This window comes from Bos grunniens, chromosome 22 (genome assembly GCF_055505025.1).
Source record: "Bos grunniens cultivar Pamir isolate PY7600 chromosome 22, Bosgru_T2T1.0, whole genome shotgun sequence".
In the NCBI taxonomy this organism is placed as follows: Eukaryota; Metazoa; Chordata; class Mammalia; order Artiodactyla; family Bovidae; genus Bos; species Bos grunniens.
In genome coordinates this window covers 56,356,713-56,384,317 of record NC_141186.1, presented here as the reverse complement: position 1 = coordinate 56,384,317, position 27,605 = coordinate 56,356,713, and the positions used below count along the sequence as shown (strand labels likewise).

Genomic DNA, 27,605 nt, shown 5'->3' with positions numbered 1-27,605 from the left:
CAAAACGAAACAGCTAGAAGAACAGAACTCACAGAACTGGAACAACTTCATCGTTCACTTAGCCAAACCCAGCTTTCCTTTTCCCACTTACCTACAACGTTCCAAATAAATTTACTTTCAGACAACCCAAAAATTTTCAGGAAAAAGTCTACACAGAGAAGAAAAGAAGAAAATGCACAACACTACCTCTATCAATGTAAAATTACTCCCTCTGTGGGCTTCCCTGGTGGCTTGAGTGGTAAAAAATTTGCCTGCAACGCAGGAGACCTGGGTTTCATCCCTGGGTTGGAGAGATCCCCTGGAGCAGGGAATGGCAACCCACTCGTTTTCTTGCCTAGAGAATCCATGGACAGAAGAGCCTGGCAGGCTACAGTCCGTGGGGTGCAAAGTTGGACACAACTGAGTAACTAAGCACACATACACACAGGAAAGCACTTTAACACAATTATGCCTTATCTAAAAGGCTAAAGACCTTACTATCTACAGATCACACTTTATTACAGGGTTCAAGATTCAGATTACTGATCAAACATAAACGATGTCAAGATTTGTTTTCAATCGCTTCTTAAGATGAATAATAGAGCACTCAAAGTGTGCTCTACACAAAGCATGCTCTAAGCAGGGCACAGAGTGACTGGAAAGGGGTATGAAGGAATCCTACGGACAGGAAAATGTTCTAAGTCTTGATCTGACTGGTGATGGACAGAGAAGCCTGGAGTGCTGCAGTCCATGGGGTTGCAAAGAGTCAGACATGGTTGAGCGACTGAACTAACTGAACTGACTGGTGATTACATATACAGCAGCATACACATATAAAAATTCAGTAAGCTATGCATACATCTTAGATTTGTGCGTTTACTAGAAATTATACCTCAAAATTTTTACATGACATTTTTTAAAAGATTCCAAAGAATGACCTCATTATTCCAAGATATGGGAGGTAAGAAGAGTCAGATTTTGTTTTCTTTTAGTAAAAAGAATCAAGCATGGAGAAGTAGAGCAATTCACTTTATTTTCTTCTGTCAAAATGAAGAAGAAAAACAGGTCTTCCAACTCTCTTCTATCACTGATCTAACCAATGCGTGTCACAGACAATTGAGTTTGAATCTCAAGATCTTTCTACTGAGAATAAAAAAAAAAAGTCAGGAAAACAAAGAGGACATAACCAATTCCGGCAAGTCACTCGGAATAAGGCTAGAAAATTGAGCGACCAAATCAACAGCCTCTACATCCTCAATGCCATATTCTTATTCACAAATAAGAAAAATATTTCTATCTAGAACTGGTTGTGAAATAATTGCAAAGAATGCAAAAGAAGTTCACAGGTTCACACCTCCTCTAAAAACTAACACAGTGCTACCTCTTGCTTCATTCTGTGGTTTTTCTAAGGGTCTCAGGACTATACTCCCTGGCCTTCATTTTGGGCCATTTACACGTCTTGAGTAAGACAGATAGAAGTATAAAGGTTACACCTCAATGAACCAAGGTAAAAGATGGCTCTTATTTTATGGTCATAAAGTTTTAGAGTTGGACTAGATCTGAGAAGTCAATTATTCAGTTAATGAACAAAGCAACTAAATACTAAAATGGTTAAGTGTCAGTCGCTAAGTCGTGTCTGACTCTTTGTGACCCACGGAATTCTCCAGGCAAGCATACTGGAGTGGGTAGCCATTCCCTTCCCCAGGGGATCATCCCAACCAGGGATCAAACCCAGGTCTCCTGCATTTCAGGCAGATTCTTTACTGTCTGCATCACCAAAGTTCAAAAAGGATTAAGAGACTTGCCTAATATCTCAGAGCTAACAGGTGGAATAGTCAAAGTTGAATTCAGCCTTCTATTCATCACACCACACCTATTATCTCTGTCCACACAAAAGCTGGATCCACCTTATCTAAAGTGATAATTATACTCTGGAAAAAAAGTTGTTCATATTATGTAAAGCCTCATACTTATCTGTCCCATAGCACTAATATTTTAATTTATAATCAGAATTATAACTATCAGTCAGTCAGTACCTTCTTTTCTCAGCAGTCTCCTTGGTAAACTGAATAAATATCAAAATATTACTTGGTAAGTGAACACTCAGAGATAAGATAAGCCATGAAACACAGTCCAAAAAGAAATATACCATCTTTAACACTGGTCTCTTACTGACACAAAAATCTCCAAAACCTATGCCTGAGGCAAAAGAAAAACAGCATTATAATACTGTCCTATTTATGTAAAATTACTTCATATATACACATCTATATGTGTATATACTTGTAAAGAGACATGTATAGAAGAATGTTTACAAAATTATAATGGTAATCATCCATGTGGGATGGAATTCAGATTAATCTGAACTGGAAAGGAAGAAGAAAAACTGTCACTGTTTGCAGACAACATGATACTATACACAGGAAGTCCTAAAAACTCAGAACGGTAAGACACTGACAAAAGAAACTGAAGACAACACAAACAGATGGGAAGATATACCATGTTCATGGATTTGAAGAATGCATAATATACATCATAATTGGATTTATATACATCATGAAATGATTATCATAGTAAGTTTAATAAAAATCCATCGTCTCATATAGGTAACAAAATTAAAACACTAGGAGAAAAATATTTTTTTTGTGGGATGAAAACTCTTAGGATTTACCATCTCAACAACTTTCATATGTGATATAAAGCAGTGTTAATTATATTTATCATGTTGTACATTACATCCCTGCTGCTGCTGCTGCTAAGTCGCTTCAGTCGTGTCCGACTCTGTGCGACGACCCCATAGATGGCAGCCCACCAGGCTCCCCCGTCCCTGGGGTTCTCCAGGCAAGAACACTGGAGTGGGGTGCCATTTCTAGTACTTATCTAAAACTGGAAGCTAGTACCTTTTGACCGCCTTTATTCAACTGCCCCCTCGCCTCCATCCATCCCCCTCACCTCTAGTAACAAACCTCATCTTTGCTATGAGTTTGTGTTTCTGAAGTATAACCAACGATACTATTTCCTGTTATACAACACAGTGATTCAGTATTTCTATAGTCCATTTTAAACTGATCACCATAATAAATCTAGTTACAATACATCACCATAGATGATATTACAAAGTTATTAACTATACTCCCCCAATTTTACATTTCACACCCATGACACATTTTGTTTTGCAACTAGAAGTTTGTACCTCTTAATCTCCCTCACCTATTCCTTTCTTCCCTCTCCTCTCTAGTTTACTTTTTAAATGGCCAAGTCTGTCATCTCATTTTAGGACCATGAAAAAGAAAAGTTTAGTTACTAAAACACGGTAAAAGAAAGTTAATTCTGCAAGCTAGAAGAGAAAAAGGCAATTCTTATTTCAGAATACGTGAAAGAGTAATGTAAATTCTCTAGGTATAAAAAGAAATTAAACAAACTCTAAATAAAATCAGATTGAAATTGACAATCATAATGCGTTTACATTCATTGTCTGAAATATGACATATGTAAACATGGGAAAAACATATATGACATTTTTTTAAAACTTTGGTCAACTGGTCAAATTTTTCTAAACCTATCTTAAGAAAACATTGGAACAACAACAACAAAAAAGCTTAAACAGTATTCCCAAGAACCCAAACTATACTGCACATGGCACCATTTAGGGATCTACATGACTGGGAAAATGATCGTCATTTTATGAGGCTCCCATTCCACCCTGTTTGGACTGGTGCTAAGAAATCTTCTTGATAATAAACAGCCAGTCCCAACTAAAAATGAAGAGAAAATCTAAGGTAACTCAACTGAAGGAAGAACATGTGGCCAAGGAAAGAACCGAAGCCACAGAGAATGGGTTATTTCACGGTACTTTCCAATTCAGTCTATCTGGTGACTCTGTGCCTGCTTTCAAGAAACTGACTTGAAGGCCAAGTGAAACTAAATTTTTAAAAATAAAGCTAAGAATAAACTGAGTCACAGAATTAGGGCCAGGATTCTAATGATTTTAAAAGATAAGACATGAGATTGGGCTTCCCTGGTGGCTTAGACTGTAAAGAATCTGCCTGCAATATGGGAGACCTGGGTTTGCTCCCTGGGTTGGGAAGATCCCCTGGAGGAGGGAAAGGTTACCCATTCCACTAGTCTCACCTGGGAAACGCCATGGACAGAAGAGCCTGGCAGGCTACAGTCCCTGGGGTAGCAAAGACTCGGACACTACTTAATGACTAACATTTTCAACATTTGGGTGAGTAGTTGGGAAATCCTCTGATCTTAGGAAAGTGCATCTGATTCATTTATTCAGTTCAGTTCAGTCGCTTAGTCGTGTCCGACTCTTTGCGACCCCATAGACTGCAGCACACCATGGTTCCCTGTCCATCACCAACTCCAGAGCTTACTCAAACTCATGTCCATCATGTCGGTGATGCCATTCAACCATCTCATCCTCTGTCGTTCCCTTCTCCTCCTGCCTTCAATTCTTTCCCAGCATCAGGGTCTTTTCCAATGAGTCAGTTCTTCCTATCAGGTGGTCAAAGTATTGGAGTTTCAGCTTCAGCATCAGCCTTTCCAGTGAATATTCAGGACTGATTTCCTTTAGGATGGACTGGTTGGAACTCCTTGCTGTCCAAGGGACTCACAAGAGTCTTCTCCAACACCACAGTTCAAAAGCATCAATTCTTTGGCACTCAGCTTTCTTTATGGTCCAACTCTCATACACATGACTTCTGGAAAAAACCACAGCCTTGACTAGATGGACCTTTGTTGTAAAGTAACATCTCTGCTGCTTAATATGCTATCTAGGTTGGTCATAACTTTTATTCCAAGGAGCAAGTGTCTTTTAATTTCATGGCTGCATGGTTTTTATTAGTAAACCTTTATTAGCCCACAGGACAGAGGAGCCCGGTAGACTACAGTCCACGGGGTCGCAAAGAGTCAAACACGACTGAGAGACTTACCACACACAGAGATTCTAGTCAGTTTACATAGGTAGCTGGCAGCAAAGGCTAGAACTGACTTTCTAACCCCTAGAAGAGAACAGATATTTACTGAGTGCCTAATATGTGCTGCATGGAACAACAGACTGGTTCCAAATAGGAAAAAGGAGGACGTCAAGGCTGTATATCGTCACCCTGCTTATTTAACTTATATGCAAAGTACATCATGAGAAACGCTGGGCTGTAAGAAGCACAAGCTGGAATCAAGATTGCCGGGAGAAATATCAATAACCTCAGATATGCAGATGACACCACCCTTATGGCAGAAACAAGAGGAACTAAAAACCCTCTTGATGAACGTGAAAGAGGAGAGTGAAAAAGTTGGCTTAAAGCTCAACATTCAGAAAACTAAGATCATGGCATCCGGTCCCATCACTTCATGGGAAATAGACGGGGAAACAGTGGAAACAGTGGCTATTTTTTGGGGCTCTAAAATCACTGCAGATGGTGACTGCAGCCATGAAATTTAAAAACGCATACTCCTTGGAAGGAAAGTTATGTCCAATGTAGATAGCATGTTAAAAAGCAGAGACATTACTTTGCCAACAAAGGTCCATCTAGTCAAGGCTATGGTTTTTCCAGTGGTCATGTATGGATGTGAGAGTTGGACTGTTTAGATAGCTGAGCGACGAAGAATTGGTGCTTTTGAACTGTGGTGCTGGAGAAGACTCTCTTGAGAGTCCCTTGGACTGCAAGGAGATCCAACCAGTCCATCCTAAAGGAGATCAGTCCTGGGTGTTCACTGGAAGGACTGATGCTAAAGCTGAAACTCCAATACTTTGGCCACCTCATGCAAAGAGTTGACTCACTGGAAAAGACCTGATGTTGGGAGGGATTGGGGCAGGAGGTGAAGGGGACAACAGAAGATGAGATGGCTGGATGACATCACCGACTCGATGGACACGAGTTTGAGTGAACTCCACGAGTTGGTGATGGACATGGAGACCCGGTATGCTGCGATTGATGGCGTCACAAAGAGTCGGACACAACTGAGCAACTGAACTGAATATGTGCTGAGAACTCAGCTGGGCACTCTTAGACCAGTGCTCACTGCTGTATACCCAGATACTTCCTGTAGAGGTTCAAACATGTAAGGCTTGTGTGCTTAGTCTCTCACTCAATTCCGATTCTTTGCAATCATTGACTGTAGGCCGTCGGGCTCCTCTGTCTGTGGAATTCCCTAGGCAAGAATATTGGAGTGGGTAGCCATTCTTGTCTCCGGGGGATCTTCCTGACCCAGGGATTAAACCTGGGTCTCCTTCATTGCATGGGGATTCTTTACCATCTCTGCATCAAAGAAGCCCTATTTAAAGCTTACATTCTCTGTAAAGAAATTTTTGTATTAGGACAAGGCAGTGACCACATCTTTAACAAGCATATTAAAATTAGCAGACAGAGGTACGGAAAAAAAATTTTAAGTAGAAATGAATTTGAAATTCCAAACAATTTACCCTTCCTTCCTTCCTATGAAAATTCACATGTGGTTTACTGTTAAAAGGATTAAAACTACCGAAAGACATCTCTACCCAAATTTTATGACCCAACAGGTCTAAGAACAACAAGCCTTATTACTGTTGGAAAAATTATTTCTTTTTGTCACATTACACTAAGAACGAGCTCTGTCACGGAATTAGAGTACAGTCATCTGAGGACAAAAGTCTATGCAGAAAAAGAACTGATACTGGAATCTGATAATGATCCCTGAGGAAAATGACATCTAGCTGTTTTCAATGGTACCTTTCATCTAAGAATCTCAAATGCTATTTACATTACCAAGAATCAAAATGGTGGCATCACAGCCCAATAAAGAAACAAATCAGTGACCTAGAGGGAACTCACTACTGATGTTCTGAAACTCAGCCCTCTACTCTAAAAGCAAAATCTAGTTTTATGTAATCGTACTATGAATGACATGGTTGGATGGCATCACTGACTCAATGGACATGAGTTTGAGCAAACTCAGGGAGATAGTGAAGGACAGGAAGCCTGGTGTGCTACAGTCTATGGATTGCAAAGAGTTGGACACAACTTAGCGAATGAACAACAACAATAACTATGATATCGTAAGAAATATATATTTGGTCTTTACCTCCAGTTCCTGACACACAGCTCCTAAAACCCTTTGAATTTCCCGAGTTAGAGCAGTGTCTTTTGTTATTCAAAACAAGCCCCTTTCAACCATACCTGAGTTTATGCTAACAAGATGACTCTTGCGGGGTGGCGGTGGGGGGCCCTAGATAGCATCCCGATGGGAGGTAGTTGCGAGAGGAACTATCCCTGTGATTAGAGGTTTGCAACTTTCAGGTTCTGCCCCCAATCTGGGGAAGGGAGACAGACTGGACAGAGTTAGCCACCCATGTCAGTGATTCAACCAATCATTCCCAGGGTGATGCAAACTCCACAAACTCCCTCAACAAAGGGGTTCCAGGAGCTTCCAGATGGGTGAGCACAAGGAACCAGAGGGTGGTGCACGGGCAGAGGGCAGGGAGGCGCCCTACACCCACCCATGCATCTCTTACAGTTAGCTGTTTCTGAGCTGTGTCCTTCTTGACAAATCTGTAAATGTAAGCAATGTGTTTTTTTCTGAGTTTTGTGAGTCAACCCAGTGAATTACTGAACCTGAGAAGGGGGTCATGGAAACCACAGAATTTGTAGCAAAGTCAGAGAGGGTAACAGGTGACCCAGGACTTACAACTGGTGTCTACCCTGGGGGTCTTATGAAACTGAACTTATAGATCTGACACTAGCTCCAGGGAGACAGTGTAAGAATTGAATTGAATTGTTGGACACTCAGTTGGTATGGAAATAGACAACTGTGGTGTGGAAAAACCCACACAAAAGTAGTTAACTCCTGGTCTGCATTTGTAAAGCTTGAAGATGCAAATGGGTTTGTTGATAGAGACTCCCAGCTTACCTTACTGCATACATATAAATAATAAACCCTCCAATTTAAGCAATGTTGTCAGAATAGTTGCTACTAATAATAATTAGCATTAATTTTATGCCATCTATGCGCTTTGCACCAGGCTTTAAACTTAGAATAAATTATTTCCAGTATATATACAATTCTGAAAGGTAAACACTGCCAACAGCAGAAAAGAAAATTACATCTCATCATTAAACTTCCCACTGTACATAGCAAGTGGCAGAGACAGGGGCAAAATCTGGTTTTAACAGACAAATCCCTGCCTTCTTCTACACTATAGCAGCCTTTACTTTTTACATGGAGTGTAACATTATAAACTCTCTAACAATCTTTGAGGATAACATGTCTCAAATTATGCCCATGAAAGGCTAGTCTTAAGAGATGCTCTATGGAAAAAATAATTATAAAGTAAAAATGAAATTTCATGTACAGATCTAGTATTGTACTTCTGTACTTTACATACTTAAGAAAACTGCTTTTAATCTGTACTCTCTGGCTGGTTGGCAGACATTTCATTTTATTTCTTCCCCAATTATTAAGGAACTAAGTCAACAAGACTTTCATTACTTTCTCGTCATTGCCAACATTAGCACTAAGGAGAGAGAACATTTGAAGCTAGAAAAGCGTAGGAGCTGTGAGGGATGAGAAAACTCACATAGCCCAGCCTCTAGCGGGGTTCCTCTCAGTGTCTCCAGAAGACAAGCATCCAGCCTATACCCGAGTGTCTCTAAGACAGGGGCCTCACAATCCACCTGCTCCACTGCTGGACAGATCCTCTGTGTGAAAGGTCTTCCCCAGGCTGGGATAAAATTCACGTCCGCTAATGTAATCTCCACCTGCTGTCGCCCTCTGCTGTAATACAGATGAGAAGCCTGCTCCTGTTGCTTAAAGCTCTTCCAAATATATCTAGGTAGTTGAGTTTCCAAGTATTAGCTTCCACAGCAAAAGACCACCTGATTCTGCTACTCTTCTTCACTAGATAAAGATGGCTAGAGCTCTCAGTATTCTGGTCACTTTAATGTGGACAATTTAGATTAACACTGTCCCACCGAAGTATACAGTCCCTAAGAGGACACAATACCTAAGACATAATCTGACAGTACACGAACAAAGGACCAGTGCTTCTTTTAACCTGACACTGTACATCTATAACGCTCATCGACGTTAGCCACTTTCCACAGCCACTTCGCACAGCTACTTCAGATCACGGTGGCTGTCAGATGAAAAACAAACCATCTGGGGCCAGATCATTTAACAGGAATACCCTAAGTCATTCACGTGCACATCGAAGTCTGCAAAGTACTTCCATTTGCTGTTCAGCTGCGAAGTACTTCCATAAGGCACCATAAAACCCACCCTTCCCAACCCCTGCCATTCCTCATACACGTTTGTGTCTCAGGACCTTTGCACTTGCCATCTGCTATGCCTGGCATGCTCTTCTCATATTTCTGCATTTGTCCGTCATCTCTTTCAAGACTTGATTCAAATGTCACCTTCTCTTTAAGGCTGTCTGTGAGCACTAAATATATTCCTCCCTCAGTGAGCCCTATTCCCCTTTCCCACTTTTACGTTTCTCATCAGAACTGGTCACCATAGGTTAAAAACTGCATTTTTACTTATTTTGTTTATTCTATCTCCCCATATATTATACAACGTAAGCTCTATAAAAGCAGAGACTTTTGTCAGTTTTCTTCCCCAGTGCCAAGGATACAGCAAGCACTCAATAAATATTTTAAATACATGAAATAAAAAATGAGGTCTCTCTTCAAAACTACCAAAAGATCTTGTAAAATGCTTCCTTATCACACAAATTGAAGTTTTCTCAGCATTACATCACACAGATCTGCTTTTTAAAATATGAGAACCTACCATGTAATTAGGCACTGTAAACACTAATGTTCCACCATAGTTAAGCATGGGGATTTAAAAGTTGATTCAGGACTGGGCTGTACCACCAAAAATTTTGTAGAAATAAAAACTGAGTCTCTGAGTGAAAATAAAACAGAGATGCCTACAGCTTTCCACGATGCAGTAACAACCCCTTATATTGATAAAAACAGTCTTCCACACAAATTTTTTCACTTGATCCTCAACAATCCCATAAGTTTTGTGTAAAACAAATAACAATAACACATTTTAAAGATAAGAAAATGAACATGCTTTAACTCTCAAAATATGGCCATAAAAATGTCAAAACTAGGACTGAAGTGTCTAAATTTTTAGTTCAAAACTCTATAATATCACATCTCTTCTTGCAAATGATACTGAACCAGACTATAAAATCATACAGCCATATCTTATGCTGGACAGTAAGCTTTCCCAAACCACCCAGTGCCTCTGCAAAATGGAGGCAAACAAAAAACTCAATTCATCAAAGTCATGATCTCAACTTGAGTTATAAGAATTCAAACTGCTTCTTCCTGTTACTTATTAGACTAACCCAGAGCCCAGTGACATTCACCAAGATGTAAGAAACGAGCTTGTGATATTACACATCAAGGAAGTTTTACTAGGACTCCCCTGGTGGTCCAGTGATTAAGACTCTGCACTTCCAATGCTGGGGGCATGGGCTCGCTCCCTGGTTGGGGAGCTAAGATTCCACATACCGTGTGGTGTGGCCCAAAAAAATAAAGGAGAGAAACTTACTGAGCTACGATGACTGCTACAAATAAAGGAAGAACAGGAGTAAGGGAGATGGAGTAAATGAATGAATGAGAACTGAGTTCCACTGAGGAAAGAGGCAGTGTTAGGATGTCATACTGCTCTAAGTGATGTAATTTTGCAATAGAAGAAAAAAAGACATACCTCCTCAAAATCCAAGCACAACAGCTTTCCTTCCTTTGCATAGATGAGGATGAACAGTTGTAATCCAGAATGTTCCCAAATATTTATTTTTTTAAAAGACAGAGAAATAGAAAATCCATGTGAAAAGACATCCAATCTGGGAAGATGGAGACTGTCTTCTAAGTCTTATGATCAAGAGCAGCTGTTCGCCAACTGTCAGAATCTGAAGAAAGTGCTAACTGTCGGTGTGTCTTCTCAAGAGAGTAATACCTGCTGGGACAGAGGAGCAAGAAGAGAAAGAAATACTACTGAATGCAAGTGTCTGGCTAGCAAACAATTACCAGTTGTTAGTCTGCAAAATTTTTCAAGTTGATAAAATGTATATCAGAAGATCACATGAAGGTAAATACAAGTGACCTAGCCTGTCCAGGCTGGGGTTATCAATAACAGCATCAATCCATCTCTCTGATCAATAATAAATAAGCAGTAAAGAAAATACAAAAACCTGTTTCATGTTTTCTATCTCAAGATTATGGTCATATCATACAACTAAACATAGGCAAATAATATTAGTCTGCCAAAGACACCAAAGCACTCTAGTACTTATAAATACTGTAGAACTACCAATGCAGATGTCTATGTCAGCAGGAAATATAGAATAATCATGTAAAAAATACATATTTAGGTCTGGCAGGAAAGCAAAGTTGATGTGGAAGTGAAGAAATATTTCTAAAGTGTTAAAAAAAAAAACGACTGCCAACCTGGAATTCTATACCCAGAGAAAACAGCCTAGATAAATCAAGGCACATTAAAGACTTCTTCAAACAGACAAAAATCCATGAAGGGATCCATCACCAGCAACTCTGAACTACAGGAAATGTTAAAAGAAGTCCTTCTTTCAGAAGGAAAACATACCAGGTAGAAATCCAAAACTACACAGAAAAAAGAAGAGTACTGGAAATGGTAAATAGAATACACATACAGTACTGGACAAAGGCTTTTATTATAATCAGCCGATTCACTCACTTATTAAAATAAAGAAAAAATACTAACAAGATACATATAACACACATATCTCCCAAAATAAAGAACCTTGATTAACAGAACTCATTTCCCATCACACATTCCTTTAAACTAGAGAGTCAATATTATCTTTTTTACAAAAAGAAGTCTCAAGGTACAAGCTAGCAATGACAACCCAATCCAGTCCTCTTGCCTGGCAAATCCCATGGACGGAGGAGCCTGGTAGGCTGCAGTCCCTGGGGTCGCTAGGAGTCGGACATGACTGAGTGACTTCACTTTCACTTTTCACTTCCATGCATTGGAGAAGGAAATGGCAACCCACTCCAGTGTTCTTGCCTGGAGAATCTCAGGAACGGGGAAGCCTGATGGGCTGCCGTCTATGGGGTCGCACAGAGTCAGACACGACTGAAGCAACTTAGCAGCAGCAGCAGTGAGTCTTTTAAGGATGTGAAATTAAAATATTCTTGGTTCTAGTCCAGTGTTCTATACACAAACTCTTTTAAAGTGCCTGCCTAAAAAGAATTTCCTGGACTAAATTATGATGGCAGTTAATACATAATTTATCTATTTCCCATCATCTCCAGGGAACCCCAAAGTCACTTAGACACTACAAAGAAAGCAAAGAATGTTTCTCACTTTCAATAAGTCTGAAAAACAACATTAGCTTTTAAATAAATTGGTCAGGTTACTCCAAACTTTCTAGAGGAAGAAAACATTTGCCAACTCTTCTTGAGGAAAATTAATTTGTCAAAGCAGTAAGAGCAAAACAAAGCTTCGAGGTTGGGTGCTGGAATAGGAAAAAAAAAAAACGCTAATATTTAATGCCACTCTATCACAGTCCAAACCTCAGAGGGAATGTGGTTAGTAAGAATAAAACCTCTGTAAAATTATTGATGCCAAACAGATTACAGAATGGGAATCCTGCCTACTATCCCTCTAAATGCAAAATGTTAAACACAATTCATACATTCGGAGATTCCTGGAGACTACAGGCAGATCTTATAATAAAACTTCACAGTGAGTGAATCTCACTCTCTGAGACTAAATGGTACACAACATAATTCAGGAAATTCCTCTCAACAGAATTCAAAGGGAAAGCTACTACTGTCACCCTATCAGGACCAACTTTCTGTTCTGTGCAAAGACAACAGAATAATTAAGGGATTTCAGTATTCAATGATGAATATCATGCCAAGAGAAAAGTATCATTCTTTCAGCAGTTTACCACAAGTAAGCCATCAGGTAACCTGCCTCTTCTTTTATAAAAGTTTATCAAAAGAAATATATTGGTTATAAACCTAAGAGATTTTAAAACATATGTTCAAACAAAAACTTATACATGAATGTTCATGGCAGCATGATTCATAATAGTCAAAAAGTGAAAACAACACCAATGTCCATCACTGACGAATGATTCAACAAGATGTGGTATATTCATTCAGTGAATTATTACTCAGCTACAAGAAAGACAGAAATACTGAAACATGCTACAACATGGATCAACCTTAAAAACATTAAGTAAATGAAGCCAGAAACAAAAGGCCATGTATTATGATTTCATAAATGAAATGTACAGAATAGGCAAATCCACAGGGACATAAATCAGACCAGTGATTGCCAGAGGATGAGGAAAGGAACTGCTTACTGGACACGAGGTTTCATTCTGCAGTGATGGAAATGCTCTGGAACCGGACAGCAGTGGTGCCAGTGGCGCACAGCTTTGTGAATGCGCTAACAGTCTCTGAGCCACACATTTTAAGTGGTGAAAATGATGAATTTTAGGTTATGTGAATTTTACTCAATAGAAAAAAAGAAGTATGCTTCTAATTGTTAGTTATTTAGTACCTATACCACCTGACCTGCCTCCCGAGAAATCTGTATGCAGGTCAAGAAGCAACAGTTAGAACTGACCATGGAACAACAGACTGGTTCCAAACTGGGAAACGAGTACATCAGAGCTGTATATTGTCACCCTGATTATTTAACTTATACGCAGAGTACATCATGTGAAATGCCAGGCTGGAGGAAGCACAAGGTGGAATCAAGATTGCTGAGAGAAATAACAATAACCTCAGATACACAGATGACACCACCCTTAAGGCAGAAAGTGAAGAGGAACTAAAGAGCCTCTTGATGAAAGTGAAAGACAAGAGTGAAAAAGCTGGCTTAAAACTCAACATTCAGAAGAAAAAGATCATGGCATCTGGTCCCATCACTTCATGGCAAATAGATGGGAAAACCTATGGAAACAGTGAGAGACTTTATTTTCTTGGGTTCCAAAATCACTGCAGATGGTGACTGCAGCCATGAAATTAAAAGATGCTTGCTCCTTGGAAGAAAAGCTATTAAAAAGCAGAGCTATTACTTTGCCAACAAAGGTCTGTATAGTCAAGGCTATGGTTTTTCCAGAAGTCTGTATGGATGGCAGAGTTGGACTTTAAAGCATGCTGAGCACCGAAGAACTGATGCTTTTCAACTGTGGTGCTGGAGAAGACTCTTGAGAGTCCCTTGGACTGAAAGGAGATCAAACCAGTCAATCCTAAAGGACATAAGTCCTGAATACTCATTGGAAGGACTAATGCTGAAGCTGAAATTCCAATACTTTGGCAAGCTGATGTGAAGAACTCATTGGAAAAGACCTTGTTGCTGGGAAAGACTGAAGGCGGGAGGAGAAAGGGGTGACAGAGGATGAGAGGGTTGGAAGGCTGATGCTTGGGACGAGTGTTTGAGCAAGCTCCGGGAGCTGCTGATGGACAGGGAAGGCCTGGCAGGCTGCAGTCCATGGGGTCTCAAAGAGTCAGACACAACTGAGCAACTAAACTGAACTGAGCTCCCACTACTTAACAAAATGCTGTGTTCATAAAAATCTCTCAAAACTACTGTTTAAAAATTCAATATACCGACATTCTAGAAAAGAACAGAGACAGTGAACAGATGAGTGAGTGTCAGGGTCTGGTGAGGCGGAAGTCAAATAGGTGAGGCTCAAGTTTTTTAGAGCAGTGAAACTACTCTATATGACAGTGTAACGGTGAATAAAAGACATCAAACATTTGTCAAAACCCATAAAACTTGTTTTTTTAATTAAAAAAACACTTAATGGCTTTCCATTCCTTTTATAGTGAAATTCGAATATTTTTCCATGGTCAATGGAGCATGATCAACCCTTTCTGTGTATCTCTCTCCTCCTGGTTTGCCATGGCCTCTTTTTTTTTTTTTTAATTAATCAATTTATTTTAATTGGAGGCTGATTACTTTACAATATTGTACGGGTTTTTGCCATACATTGACATGAATCAGCCGTGGGTGAACATGTGTCCCCCATTCTGAACCCCCCTCCCTCCTCCCTCCCCTTAAACCCCTAGAACTTTAAGGCAGTGTAAATTCATGTTGAGGTTAAGGACAAATAGTTACACACAGAAATATTTAAAGATATGTGTATATACACAGCTTAACATATACACTCATGTCCTTGCTCTCTCACTCAGAGTGTGGAGAAGCAACAACACTCTGACAGCAACCAGCACACCCGGCACTCAGACCTTGGTTTCTAACCAATTTCCCCACAATAAACTACAGTGCCCTAGAAGGATGACCATACAACTGAGGCATCCCATAAAAGATGAACCTGAAGCATTTTATGTTGCCAGAAAGAAAGCATTCACACACACGCATAGCCAAGGGAGTACGTCAAAGGAAAGGGATACAGAAAGCCAACTGAAAGAGCTACAAATGGCCAGAGCTGAATAATTTGAGCAATGAAATTTATGTAGGTACTCCACTTCAAAGGAGGTAGAGCATAACTCATCACTCATTAAGTGTGGGCTACACCTAGTGACCCTCTTCCAGAGCATAATACAGAAAGTGAGAAAAAAAAGGGTAGCTTTACAGCGGAGAAAACAGACACTAGCACCAGTTAAGTGACCGAGGTTAACAACATCACTGATAGAGTCACATCAGTAGTATGTACTCTTGAAGTGCAATGAGAGGGGCGCTTTACCTCCGTGGTCTTCCTTCCAAAATCGTATTACATTAATCTACTATTAGAAAAACATCAGACAGATGTCTGGTTGAAGGATATTCTATGAAAATACCTGATCAGTTATCTTCAAAATTGCCAAGGCCATTAAAAACAAGGGAAGTCTGACATACTGCCTCGATCAAGAGGGGCCAAGGAGACATGACTATTGAACGTAACGCGCCATCCTGAATGGGATCCTGGAAAACAAAAAAGGACATGAAGGAAAACGCTGCGGAACTCCGAATAAAGTATAGACTCAGTAACAATGTACCCATACTGATTCATTAATAGTGGCAAACGTAACACACTAATCCAAGATGTTAATAATAGGGGAAGCTGGGTGTGGGACAGTAACTCTCTACCATCTTCCCAATAATTCACTACATCTAACAGTTCTAAATAAAATGTTGACTTTTAAAGTTTTTATTTTTAGAAAGTTGTAAACATTTTATATGCTCTTGGCTCTCAAGAAGCTTACTGTCTCATTGTGAGGTAAGATATATGCTCATGAAAGAAGTATAAAATATAAAAATAATATTGAGAAATACAGATAAAAGTATCAATATTTAGGAATGTAGCTCTAGAATTATAAGGGAAGACTTCATCAAGGAAGTAAAACCTGAGTTTGCACCTTAAAACAGACTTCAGGGTCCCAAAGCAAAAAAGAACAATGACCAGGGCACTTATAAGAACCAGAAGGGTGAATAAGGAAAAACTAAAAGAAATGAAGGGCTTCCCAAGTGGCTCAGTGGTAAAGAATTCACCTGCCAACGCAGGAGACACAGATTCGATTCCCTGGAGAAGGAAATGGCAACCCACCCAAGTACTCTTGCCTGGAAAATCCCATGGACAGAGGAGCCTGGCAGGCTACAGTCCATGGGGTGGCAGAGTCAGACATGACCTAGCAACTACACAACACAAAAAGAAATGAGAGGATTTAGCCCTAAGGTCACGTGGCAGAACTAATAGGGTTATGTCATATGCCCATTTAACTTACAAGCTGACCTCTGGGAAAATGTGACCAACACTCAAGGACACGGGGAGTGACAGCTGCTCTGCAGAGCCACAACAGGAAATGCCAGTTTGGAAAGACAGGAAGCAGGTGGCCAAGTTCTTCTCTACAACTTTTCAAAGGACAGTGTGCATGTGAGCCCAATGAAGCCAAAATTTAGATTCAAATCCTGCAAACATGTATTGACCACTTACATCTCATTTAACATGCACAACATATCTGTAAACATTTATTAATGTTTTGCATTTATCCATTTAAGAGGCTTACATTTATACATTAAAAGGCACGATGCATAAATACAATAAAATTAATCCCACAGCAAAGCAGGAACACATTAAAATTCACTGTCTGATAAGGATGTGATAGTTCTTAAAAGGCAAAAAATTTTCTGAAGGCCTACATATAGACGTAATAATTTTTTTTCCTCTTGTTCCTTCCTTCAGTCAAGCTTAGTGGCTCCCAGTCTGAAAAAGGCTTAAGAATTAAACACAATTATATATGCACAAACATGCACACTATGCTTTTGAAATAATTTAAGGAATTTTCAAGTATAGTCTTCATCTTATGTAATGTTTGTCTCAAGCACTGACTTCAGAACCGAATCCTGGAGACGAGGTGCAGCCCCCACTGCAGGCTTCCTCTGTGGGCACGGGAAGGCAGCCTTAGGGAAAGGAGGCGGAGAGGCTGAGTCCCACCACAACGTGAAGGGTATTCTGACAACAATCAGAGCAGTCAAAAAACGGCCTGGGCTACCTCACAGGAATGAATTTTCAGTCATCAGAGGAGTTCAAACAGAGGCTGAAAAATCACTGAGAATATCTGAGAAGAGAACAATTGGGTAAGAAGCTAAGATCTCTTCCAGGTCTTCAATTCTATAACGTGTAGACTGTAAAAACCTGTCAGGAGCGCAAACTAGTTGAGAAGGACAAAATGAAAAAAAGACATCAGGGCAAGAATGACACAGTACGTGAAGTCAATGCTGGGGACCACAGCAGTGCGTGCGTGCTCAGTCATGTCCAACTCTTTTCTGACCCCATGGATTGCAGCCTGCCAGGCTCCCCTGTCCATGGGATTTTTCCAGGCAAGAATACTGGAGTGGGTTGCCATTTCCTGCTCCAGGCGATATTCATGACCCAGGGATCGAACCTGTATCTCTTGAGTCTCCTGCATTAGCAGGTGGATTCTTTACCGCTGAGCCAAAATGCCAGAAGCTCACTTCTACCTGCAAGTGTTGGTCCTTGCTATTTCATCTGCCAAGGAAGCTCTTCCATCTCAATGACAGGCCACAGCTCAAGTATCTTCTCAATGATGCCTCCCCCACCAACACCGCCAGGCACGGGCTTATCATCAGATCGACTTGTTTTATTTTCTTCATGGTTCACACTATTTAGGAGTCAGCAAACTTTTTCTATAAAATGCCAGGCCACAGACCAAATCCAGCTTGTCCCATGTTTTTATATGGCCTATGAACTAAGAATGGTTTTTACCTTTTCAATAGGTGAAGGGAAAAAAAAAATCAAAAAGTAGAATTCAATTATTTTATGATACGGGAAAACTGAATGAAATTAAAATTTCCACGTCCAAAGTTTAATTAGAACATGGACACACTTGTTTCTGTACTGTACTGTCTGTGGCTGCGTTTGTACTTAAACAAGAGAGCTGAGTAGCTGCAACAGAGACTGCATGGCGCGTAAAGCCTAAAATATTTTGTTTCTGGTCCTTTCAGAAAGTTTGCCAATCACTGATTTGTAGTATTACCTCTATTTGCTTATTTGCTATCCTCATTCTCACATACACAAAATCAATTTTAATGAAGGCAGACCTTCCCCCACACTGTAGCCCAGTACCTACCTAGAAACAATCCTGGAACAAATTAAGCGCTTGATTAATTAAGCTATTCAAATAAATACTTGAATAATAAATTAACAAGTGTGTGTGTGTATGTGTGTTCAATCACTCAGTCGTAACCAACTCTTCTGTAGCTCACCAGGCTGTTCTGTCTATGGGATTCTCCAGGCAAGAATACTGGAGAGAGTTGCCGTTTCCTCCTCCAGGGGATCTCCTCAACCAGGGATCAAACTGTCTTCTGTGTCTCCAGCACTGCAGATGGATTCTTTACCGCTGAGCCAGGGCGGCTTCCCAATAAATAAATAAGTGATCCATAAATGGCACTCTGAAGAGTTCAAACTTAAGCCTTCAGCCATCATAGTCATGTACGGATGTGAGGGCTGGGCCATAAAGAAGGCTGAGCACCAAAGAACTGACACTTTCAAACTGTGGTGTTGGATAAGACTCTTGAGAGTCCGCTGAACAACAAGGAGATCAAACCAGTCCATCCTAAAGGAAATCAACCCTGAATATTCATTGGAAGAACTGATGCTGAAGCTGAAGCTCCAATACTCTTGGCCACTTGATGCGAAGAGCCGACTCATTAGAAAAGACCCTGATGCTGGGAAAGATTGAAGGCAGGAGGAGAAGGGGACGACAGAGGATGAGATGGTTGGGTGGCATCACTGACTTGATGGACAAGAGTTTGGGCAAGCTCCAGGAACTGGTGATGGACAGGGAAGCCTGGTGTGCTGCAGGCCATGGGGTTACAAAGAGTTGGACATTACTGAGCATCAGAAGAGGGGAAATATTCTAGTAGAGATGAGCAAAGAGTTTAAAGTAATGGTAGTCATCAATTACTGCAGGTCATTGGGTTTCTTCACCAAATTGTACAGGGTTTTCTGTGTTCATACAAGATTTTCTCATCTACTGTAAGGTGTCAGAACACTGTCAGCTGACTGTACTTCTGTTTACCTTAAGATGCTACAAAGCACCCACACCATGCTAAATCTTAATAAGTGCTCATAATTTTAACAGATCTAGATCACGTGCTAATGAATTTTTAATATCTGATTCCTCCCTATGCTGCTGATCAGCAATCTATTCTGCAAGCAGCTGAAAACTCCTCAGAAATGAAAAGGTTACCGCCCACAGACCGAAGCAGCTTTTTAATCTTTCTATACTAGCCAGAGAGTGGGTGTGTGATTTCAAAAAAATACAAGCCAACTCTGTCGGTAGAGGACAAGGAATTGTCGCATTAAAATCCCACCTATAAGCATCATTTGTTACATGACACTAGTAAAACTACCACCTACTCATTATCGGAGCCGCACTCCTCTAATCTACAAGTGGGGGAAAAAAATATTATCTACCTCCTGGAGGAATCTTGTCCTTAACATTTCCATAAGGTTCTTTCCTTCTAGGGTTTGTAACAATTTCTATACACTTGTACTTCAAAGACAAGGATCTGGTTTAAGTCAATAACTCCCAAATTTAAGATACATTTGATCAGAAGGCTTAAACAAATCAAAGTTTTGCTTTGTTTTAAAGCAGCTACCTGCTTTTTAATAATTTAGGAATTCAGACCTTTCATAGAGATGCTTGTGGTACAGGTACCTCTGATAAGTATGTCAGACTTAAAGCAACCATTTTGGATTAGGACATGTGTGTGTTCATCTTCCCTTCCTCTATGACAAGTGAAGATGAAAAGGCAGCCTGCAAAAGCACTGGCTAAGATCTTCCAAGACTAATGTGTAAGCTGTCGCCCAACAAGAGGGAGGAAATTAACCAGTAGCTCAAGTGGGGTGCTTCAAGAAGCTGCTGCAGATTCACCTGGGGAGATGTTCACGATCAATGTTAGGGATGATCCACAAGAACCCCTGGACAAACACTACATGCACCTTTGCTTAAGCTGAAAAAGCTGTGGAGTCTGCAACTTACAAACGGATCTCTGGCCCTTCACGGAAGGAACAATTCACTGAGCCCCTTTTCCTTTCCTACAAGGGTTAATAAGACACCTTAGGGCCCAGCCAACCCAGACTCCCATCCTACCGCGCACCACCTATTATTCTCCACGTTCCCAGAACTGCCGGCTCCCTCCTCCCTCCAAACGACAAGTTCAAAAATCAAAACAAAAGGTGCTAAAAACTGGTTTCAGGTGGCAATGGCTGAGTCCTAGTGGCCAACTTCTGGGGACGCCAGGGCAAACGACGACGGTTCGTAGGACCCCCTGACAAACAGTCCCTCGGCCCTGGGCCCACATCCTCACGCTCCCCTCGGTCCCCGCGGCCCTGGAGGGGGTGCGGGGAAGGGGGCGAGACAAGAGGGTTGGGGAAGAAGAAACCTCCAGGGTCAAAATGACAGCGGAACGCGCCGGGAGAGGAGAGAGGCCCGGCAGGATGCTGGGGGTCGAGCCCTAGGCCCCGGGGCTTCCGGCCCCGCTCGGGGGCGACCGAGGGTCCGAGCCGCGCCAGGCCGCGAGCCGGAGGCCCCGGGCCGCGTCGGCGGCGCCGCCCGGCCACGCTCACCACCTCACCATTCTCCCCGCCCCGGGGCGGAGGGGCGGCGAGAGGGGGCCCCGGCCGCCTCCAGCGTCTGGGGCGGGAGCACTCACTTACCGGCGGGGAGGGGAGGAGCAGCCGGCGTCTCCTCCAGCGCCGTCGCTCGCGCTCAAGCGCCGGCTCCTGCCGCTGCGGCCGCCGCGCCCGATCCATCCCCCCCACCCCGACCTCCCCCCCTCCCGGCCCTCCCCCCGCGCCGCCTCAGCCGCCGCGGCCTCAGCCACCTCTGCCTCAGCGGCCCCCTCAGCCGCCGCTATCGCCGCCAGAGTGCCAGCGCGGGAGCGCGAACCGGCCCTAGGAGGCGAGAGCGCGCGCGCGCGCGCCCCGCCGGCCGCAGCCACCCACAACCTCCGCCCCCGGCCGGCGGCGCACGCGCGGGATGGCGGCGGGCGCGCGCACGCCACAGGAGGGGGCGGGGACGGCCCCCGGAAGGCGTGGCCCCGCCCACCCACGCGGTCGCTGGGCAGCGGGCTCCTCGGCGGCAGGTGGCCAGCGGGCTGATCCAGGTGCGCTCTTCACCACCACGGCTCCGGGAACCGAATTCCTCCTACCTGGCCCGGCTTTCTGAGAGCGAAGATTTGAGCGAATTTTTGGCAGTCGCTCTGGGTCCCTCACCTGTTAATGTCTACCTTCAGTCGAAGGCCTTCTCTCCTCCCCGGATCCAGCAGAGTTTCGATCGCTGCTGGCAAAAGGGCATGTTAGTATTTCGCAGCCATCAACCTGTCCCTTTGTTATTCCATGTTCCTAACTCATTTATTCCTTCATCACTTACACATTGAAGCTCCTTACGGGTGCTGGGCCTCATATGAGTTACTGGAAGTCCTACGTGGGAACAGTCTTGACGTTAGAACTGGTGGAGAAGGCAAACTAAAGGGAGACTCACACAAAATTTAAATTCATGCATAGTAAAAATGTCTTCTGAGAGGTGCGTGGTGTTAAGAGATCCTGTGTTAGGGGAAGGAAGGACGGAGATGGATTCAGCCAATAATTTCCAGGCTAGAATCTGAATGCTGACTTGGAAAGACTTAACTTTATCTCCAGGGGACCAGAGCTTGATGTGGTGGAAAAGTCCATATGGTCAAAGCTTTCCAGTGGTCATGTACAGATGTGAGAGTTGGACCGTAAAGAAGGCAGGGTGCTGAAGACCTGACACTTTTGAACTGTGGTGTTGGAGAAGACTCTTGAGAATCCTTTGGATGGCAAGATCAAACCAGTCAACCAGATGCTGAAGCTGAAGCTCCAATACTTTGATCCCCTGATGTGAAGAGCTGATTCATTGGAAAAGTCCCCGAGGCTGGGAAAGATTGAGGGCAGGAGGAGAAGGGGACGACAGAGGATGAGATGGTTGGATGGCATCACCAATGCAATGGACATGAACTTGGGCAATCTCTGGGAAACAGCGAGGGACAAGGAGGCCTGGCATGCTGCAGTCCATGGGGACACAAAGAGTCGGACACATGTCGTGATTGAACAACAACATGGAAGTTTCTATCCTTACATGCTCTAATACGTCATGGTCACCGAATGTGACAGTCTTTTTTGATCACTCTTGACCTTGAATAGTTTTCATTAAGTTTTAATTTTGTGAAGCTATGTTCTTTACTGGTTACCCATATGTAGCAAAGTTAAATACATACTAACACAAGGCTATTTGGAAATATGATAAAGTATTGCTGCAAAGATATTACAATACTTCAATGGAAGTTATGCTAGATTTTGTTGAACAACTTAAGGTTTTTAGTTCTTCTGCATTCATTTCCCATTGATATTACTGCTAATATTCATTAGTCAATTTCAATTGTAAATTTTTAATAGTTGTTACAATTCATGTTTATGGTAATTCTCCAAATTACATGCATTTTCTAGCCTGGTGCCTTTCAAACTGTGATATGCATACAAATTGCTTGGAGGTTACGTTAAAATGAAGACTTAGACTGAGGTGATCTGGAGTAGAGCTGAGATCCTACATTTTTAACAAGCTCCTATGTGGTGCTGATGTTGCTGGTCCAAGGGACACATTTTGAATAGTAATGATCTGGTGGCTCAGTGGCAAAGAATCCACTTGCCAGTGCAGGAGTGCAGGTTCTATCCTTGGGTAGGGAAGATCCCCTGGAGAAGGACATGGCAATCCACTTCAGTATTCCTGCCTGGGAAATCCCATGGACAGAGGAGCCTGGTGGGCTGCAGTCCATGGGATCGCTTAAGAGTCAGACAGGACTTATCGACTGAACAGCAACAACACACAATGGAGATGCAGTAATAATTTACTTAGGTTTATATCACAGCATTAAGTTACAGGATGTCAAAAGCAGAAAGGGAGTATCACTCAGAAAGTCTGCTTCCTCTTTTGCGGAAAGTGTTGTGGTGTTTTGGTTGTATGCAGGTGAGTTGTATCATATTAGGTGGAAGTATGACTTTGTTATTATCTTTATTCGGAGCTTAAGTATAGTTAAGGAGATGTGAAGGAATGTGGTTGCTGGGTCATCAGTTTTTATAATTTCAGCTACTGTAATGAGAGTGCAGAGCCATCTTATTGTGGTTTTAGTTTGCAGATCTCTGGATGACTAAAGATACTGAGCACTGCTTTGTTGCTATTGGCCATTTTTGTATCTTCTTTGGTGAAGTGTTTGGTAAAACCTCTTGCCCGTAGTTTTTTCAGGTTGTTCATCTTATTCATTTATAAGAGTTCTTTATATATTCTGCATTCAAGTCTTTTGTCAAATATACTGTATTCCAAATACCTCCTTCCCATCTATGGCTTGCCTTTTCATTTTCTTCACGGTATCTTTCAAAGAACAAAAGTTAAAATTTTGGACTTTTGTTGGCAAAGTGATTTCTTTGCTTTTTAATACGCTGTCTAGGTTTGTCATAGTTTTCCTTCCAAATGCAGTCGTCTTCTAATTTCATGGCTGCAGTCACCATCCCCAGTGATTTTAGAGGCCAAGAACAGGAAATCTGTCACTGCTTCCACCTTTTCCCCTTCTATTTGCTATGAAATGATGGGACTGGATACCATGATCGTAGTTTTTTTTTTTTTTTTTTAATAGTGAAAACTTTTATATTTGGAATTAGCCAGCTGGACTAAGTTTAGATGATGCCAATTTTGTTGGCAACATCCAAAGCATCATAGTCAGGAGCCAGTCGAACATATACCTTCTTCTCTCCATCAGGCCTGATCAGAGTATTGACCTTAGCCACGTCAATGTCATAGAGCTTCTTCACAGCCTGTTTAATTTGGTGCTTGTTGGCCTTGACGTCCACAATGAATACCAGTGTGTTGTTGTCTTCTATTTTCTTCATGGCTGACTCGGTGGTGAGGGGGAATTTGATGATGGCATAGTGGTCAAGTTTGTTTCTCCTAGGGGCGCTCTTCCGAGGATATTTGGGCTGCCTCCTGAGCCGCAGTGTTTTGGGCCGCCGGAAGGTGGGCGACGTCCGGATCTTCTTTTTTTTGTGGCTGTGGACACCTTTCAACACTGCTTTCTTGGCCTTCAAAGCCTTTGCTTTGGCTTCAGCTTTAGGAGGAGCAGGGGCTTCCTTCTTCGCCTTCGGCGCCATCTTCATGAAAAGCCATAGTTTTTTTAACACTGAATTTTAAGCCTGTTTTTTTCACTGTCTTCCTTCACCCTCATCAAGAGGCTCTTTAGTTCCTCTTCACTTTGTGCTATTAGAGTGGTATCATTCTGCATATATGAGGTTGTTAGTGTTTCTCCCGACAATCTTGATTCATCCAGTCCAGCATTTTGCATTTTGTTCTCTGCATATAAGTTAAGGAAGCAGGGTGACAATATACAGCCTGATACTGGCTTGTACATCTGAAACTGCCATAAGGAATTTTGTTTCCGTGAAAGCAAGACAAGTAACTGTTATACAGAAAATTATCACATGCTAGTGACTTTAAGTTTCTAATTATTGTGCTAGTTTCTCTCTTACCTCAGGGCATTTGCTTCTGCTGTTGCCTGTCCATGATACACCTTCCTCTCCAACTCTGCTGTCCTTTCAGGTCTCAGCTGAAATGTCATTTCCTCGGAGACCCCTTCCCTAACCCCACAGACATGGTCAGTCCCTCCCAACACACACCGAGGTCATCCTGAACTTCCCCTTTCTCAGCCCAGCACATGGGTAACTTCCCCCTTAAGCAGCTTCTTTCTTCTCTAGACGGTGAGCTCCAAGGTGCCAGAACTTTGTCGTTCTGAAACCACTGACTGTATCTTCAGGTACTCATTAAGTGCTTATTGGCTTAGGGACTTCCCCAGCGGTCTAGTGGTTAAGACTCTGCACTTCCAGGGCACGGGGCATGTGTGTGCTCCCTGGTTGGGGTACTTCCTGGTTAGGGTACTAAGATCATGGCATCTGGTCCCATCACTTCATGGTGAATAGATGGGGAAACAGTGGAAGCAGTAGCTGACTTTATTTTGGGGGGCTCCAAAATCACTGCAGCTGGTGACTGCAGCCATGAAATTAAGACACTTGCTCCTTGGAAGGAAAGGTATGACCAATCTAGAGAGCATATTAAAAAGCAGAGACATTACTTTGCCAACAAAATTCCATCTAGTCAAGGCTATGGTTTTTCCAGTAGTCATGTATAGATGTAAGAGCTGGACTATAAAGAAAGTTGAGCACTGAAGAATTGACACTTTTGAACTGTGATGTTAGAGAAGACTCTTGAGAATCCCTTGGACTGCAAGGAGATCCAACCAGTCCATTCTAAAGGAGATCAGTCCTGGGTATTCATTGGAAGGACTGATGTTGAAGCTGAAACTCCAATACTTTGGCCACCTGATGGGAAGAGCTGACTCATTTGAAAAGACCTTGATGCTGGGAAAGATTGAGGGCAGGAGGAGAAGGGGACGACAGAGGATGAGATGGTTGGATGGCATCACCAACCCAATGGACAAGAGTTTGGGTAGGCTCCGGGAGTTGGTGACAGACAGGGAGGCCTGGCGTGCTGCAGTCCATGGGGTCACAAAGACTGACCGACTGAACTGAACTGGGGTACCAAGGGGGCTTTCCTGGTGGCTCAGCCGTAAAGAATCCACCTGCAATGCAGGAGATGTGGGTTTATTCCCTGGGTCAGGAAGATCCCTTGGAGGAGGGCACAGCAACCAGTCCAGTATTCTTGCCGGGAAAATCCGAAAATCCCATGAGCAGAGAAGCCTGATATGCTGCAGCCTTTGAGGTCACAGAGTTGGACACAACTGAAGCAACTAAGCACTAAGATCCTCCATGCAGCACTGTGTGGCCAAAATTAAAATAAATAAAAAATATGCTAAAGTCATTAAAAATTTTAATGCATACTGGATTATTAAATGAATAATGGTGACCCTATTCACATTAAATGAGGCATGATTCTGCCTTCTGTTTGTACAAAGTTTTATTCTTTTTAGCACATTTTTACTTCTGTTATCCCATTTGGGCCTCCAAAGACCCAGATCCAGCTCTGAGCCTCTCTCAGCCCTTAAAATGTGTATAAGGGAGACTTCCCTGGCAGTCCAGTGGTCAAGACTTTGCCTTCCGATGCAGGGGCTGCAGGTTCAAACCCTGGTTGGGAAGCTAAGATCCTACATGCATCCTGGCCCAAAAAAAACATAAAACAGAAGCAGCACTGTAACAAATTCAATAAAGATCCACATAAAAATCTTTTAAAAAAAATATGTATGAGACATCTGACCTCTCAGATATAAGCATGACTAGGGGTCGGTTGCCTGCCTTCCAGTCCTAACTCTGTGTCTTGGGCAAGTTACATCACCTCTCTGTATACCAGTCCCCTTATTTTTATTTACTTCATAGATACACTGTGAGGAGTAAGAGAATATGTACATGTAAAGCACTTGGAACAGTGCCTGGCACCTGGCAGATGTTAGCTATTAAAGCTCCAGTACTTTGGCCACCTGATGCCAACAGTTGATTCTTTGGAAAAGACCCTGGATGCTGGGAAAGTTTGAAGGCAGAAGGAAAAAAGGGCAACAGAGGATGAGATGGTTGGATGTCATCACTGACTCAATAGACATGAGTTCGAGCAAGCTCCTGGAGATTAGGGACAAGGAAGCCTGGTGTGCTGCAGTCCACAGGATCACAAAAAGTCAGACACCACTTAGCGACTGAACAACAGCAAGCATGAAGATCGAGAGCACTGGGACCAACATTAAAGATTGGGCATCCTCTTTACTTGTTGTTGCTGCTGTTTTGTTGGTCAGTTGTGCAGTTGTGTCCACCTCTCTCTGGACCCCGCGTACTGAAGCCTTCCAGGCTCCTCTGTCCGTGGGTTTCTCCAGGAAAGAATACTGGAGTGGGTTGCCATGCCCTCTCTAGGGGATCTTCCTGACCCAGAGATCAAACCCATGTCTCCTTCGTTGCAGGTGAATTCTTTACCGCTGAGCCACTGAGGAAGCCCTATCCCCTCTATTATGCTGAGTGAAAAAGCAGCCAGACACACAAAAAAACAGTTTGATATTTATTATGTGATATTTAAGGGCAGGAGAAAGGTTAACCTATGATG

At 42.3% G+C, this 27,605-nt stretch overlaps 1 protein-coding gene and 1 pseudogene across 18 annotated transcripts in view; both read right to left on the bottom strand.

Moving 5' to 3' along the window:
• The window catches only part of TMCC1 (transmembrane and coiled-coil domain family 1), a 156,697-nt gene extending 135,247 nt beyond the window's left edge, over nucleotides 1-21,450 (bottom strand). For 7 of the 17 annotated variants that reach the window (XR_015151842.1, XR_015151843.1, XR_015151844.1 and 4 more), the window contains exons 1-3: nucleotides 21,164-21,302; nucleotides 15,780-15,903; nucleotides 10,687-10,935 (exon numbers count right to left, since the gene is read on the bottom strand). The gene's annotated coding sequence lies outside the window, so the exon portion shown is untranslated. Of the gene's footprint in view, nucleotides 1-10,686; nucleotides 10,939-15,779; nucleotides 15,904-21,163 lie in introns of all 17 variants that reach the window. The other 10 variants (XM_086368583.1, XM_086368586.1, XM_086368590.1 and 7 more) reach the window with 5 other exon arrangements.
• Nucleotides 21,451-21,589: 139 nt separating this feature from the next.
• On the bottom strand, nucleotides 21,590-27,268 carry LOC147348680 (large ribosomal subunit protein uL23 pseudogene; annotated as a pseudogene). The gene has a single exon (XR_015151847.1). The product of XR_015151847.1 is annotated as a large ribosomal subunit protein uL23 pseudogene (transcript).
• Between the last annotated feature and the right edge of the window lie 337 nt (nucleotides 27,269-27,605).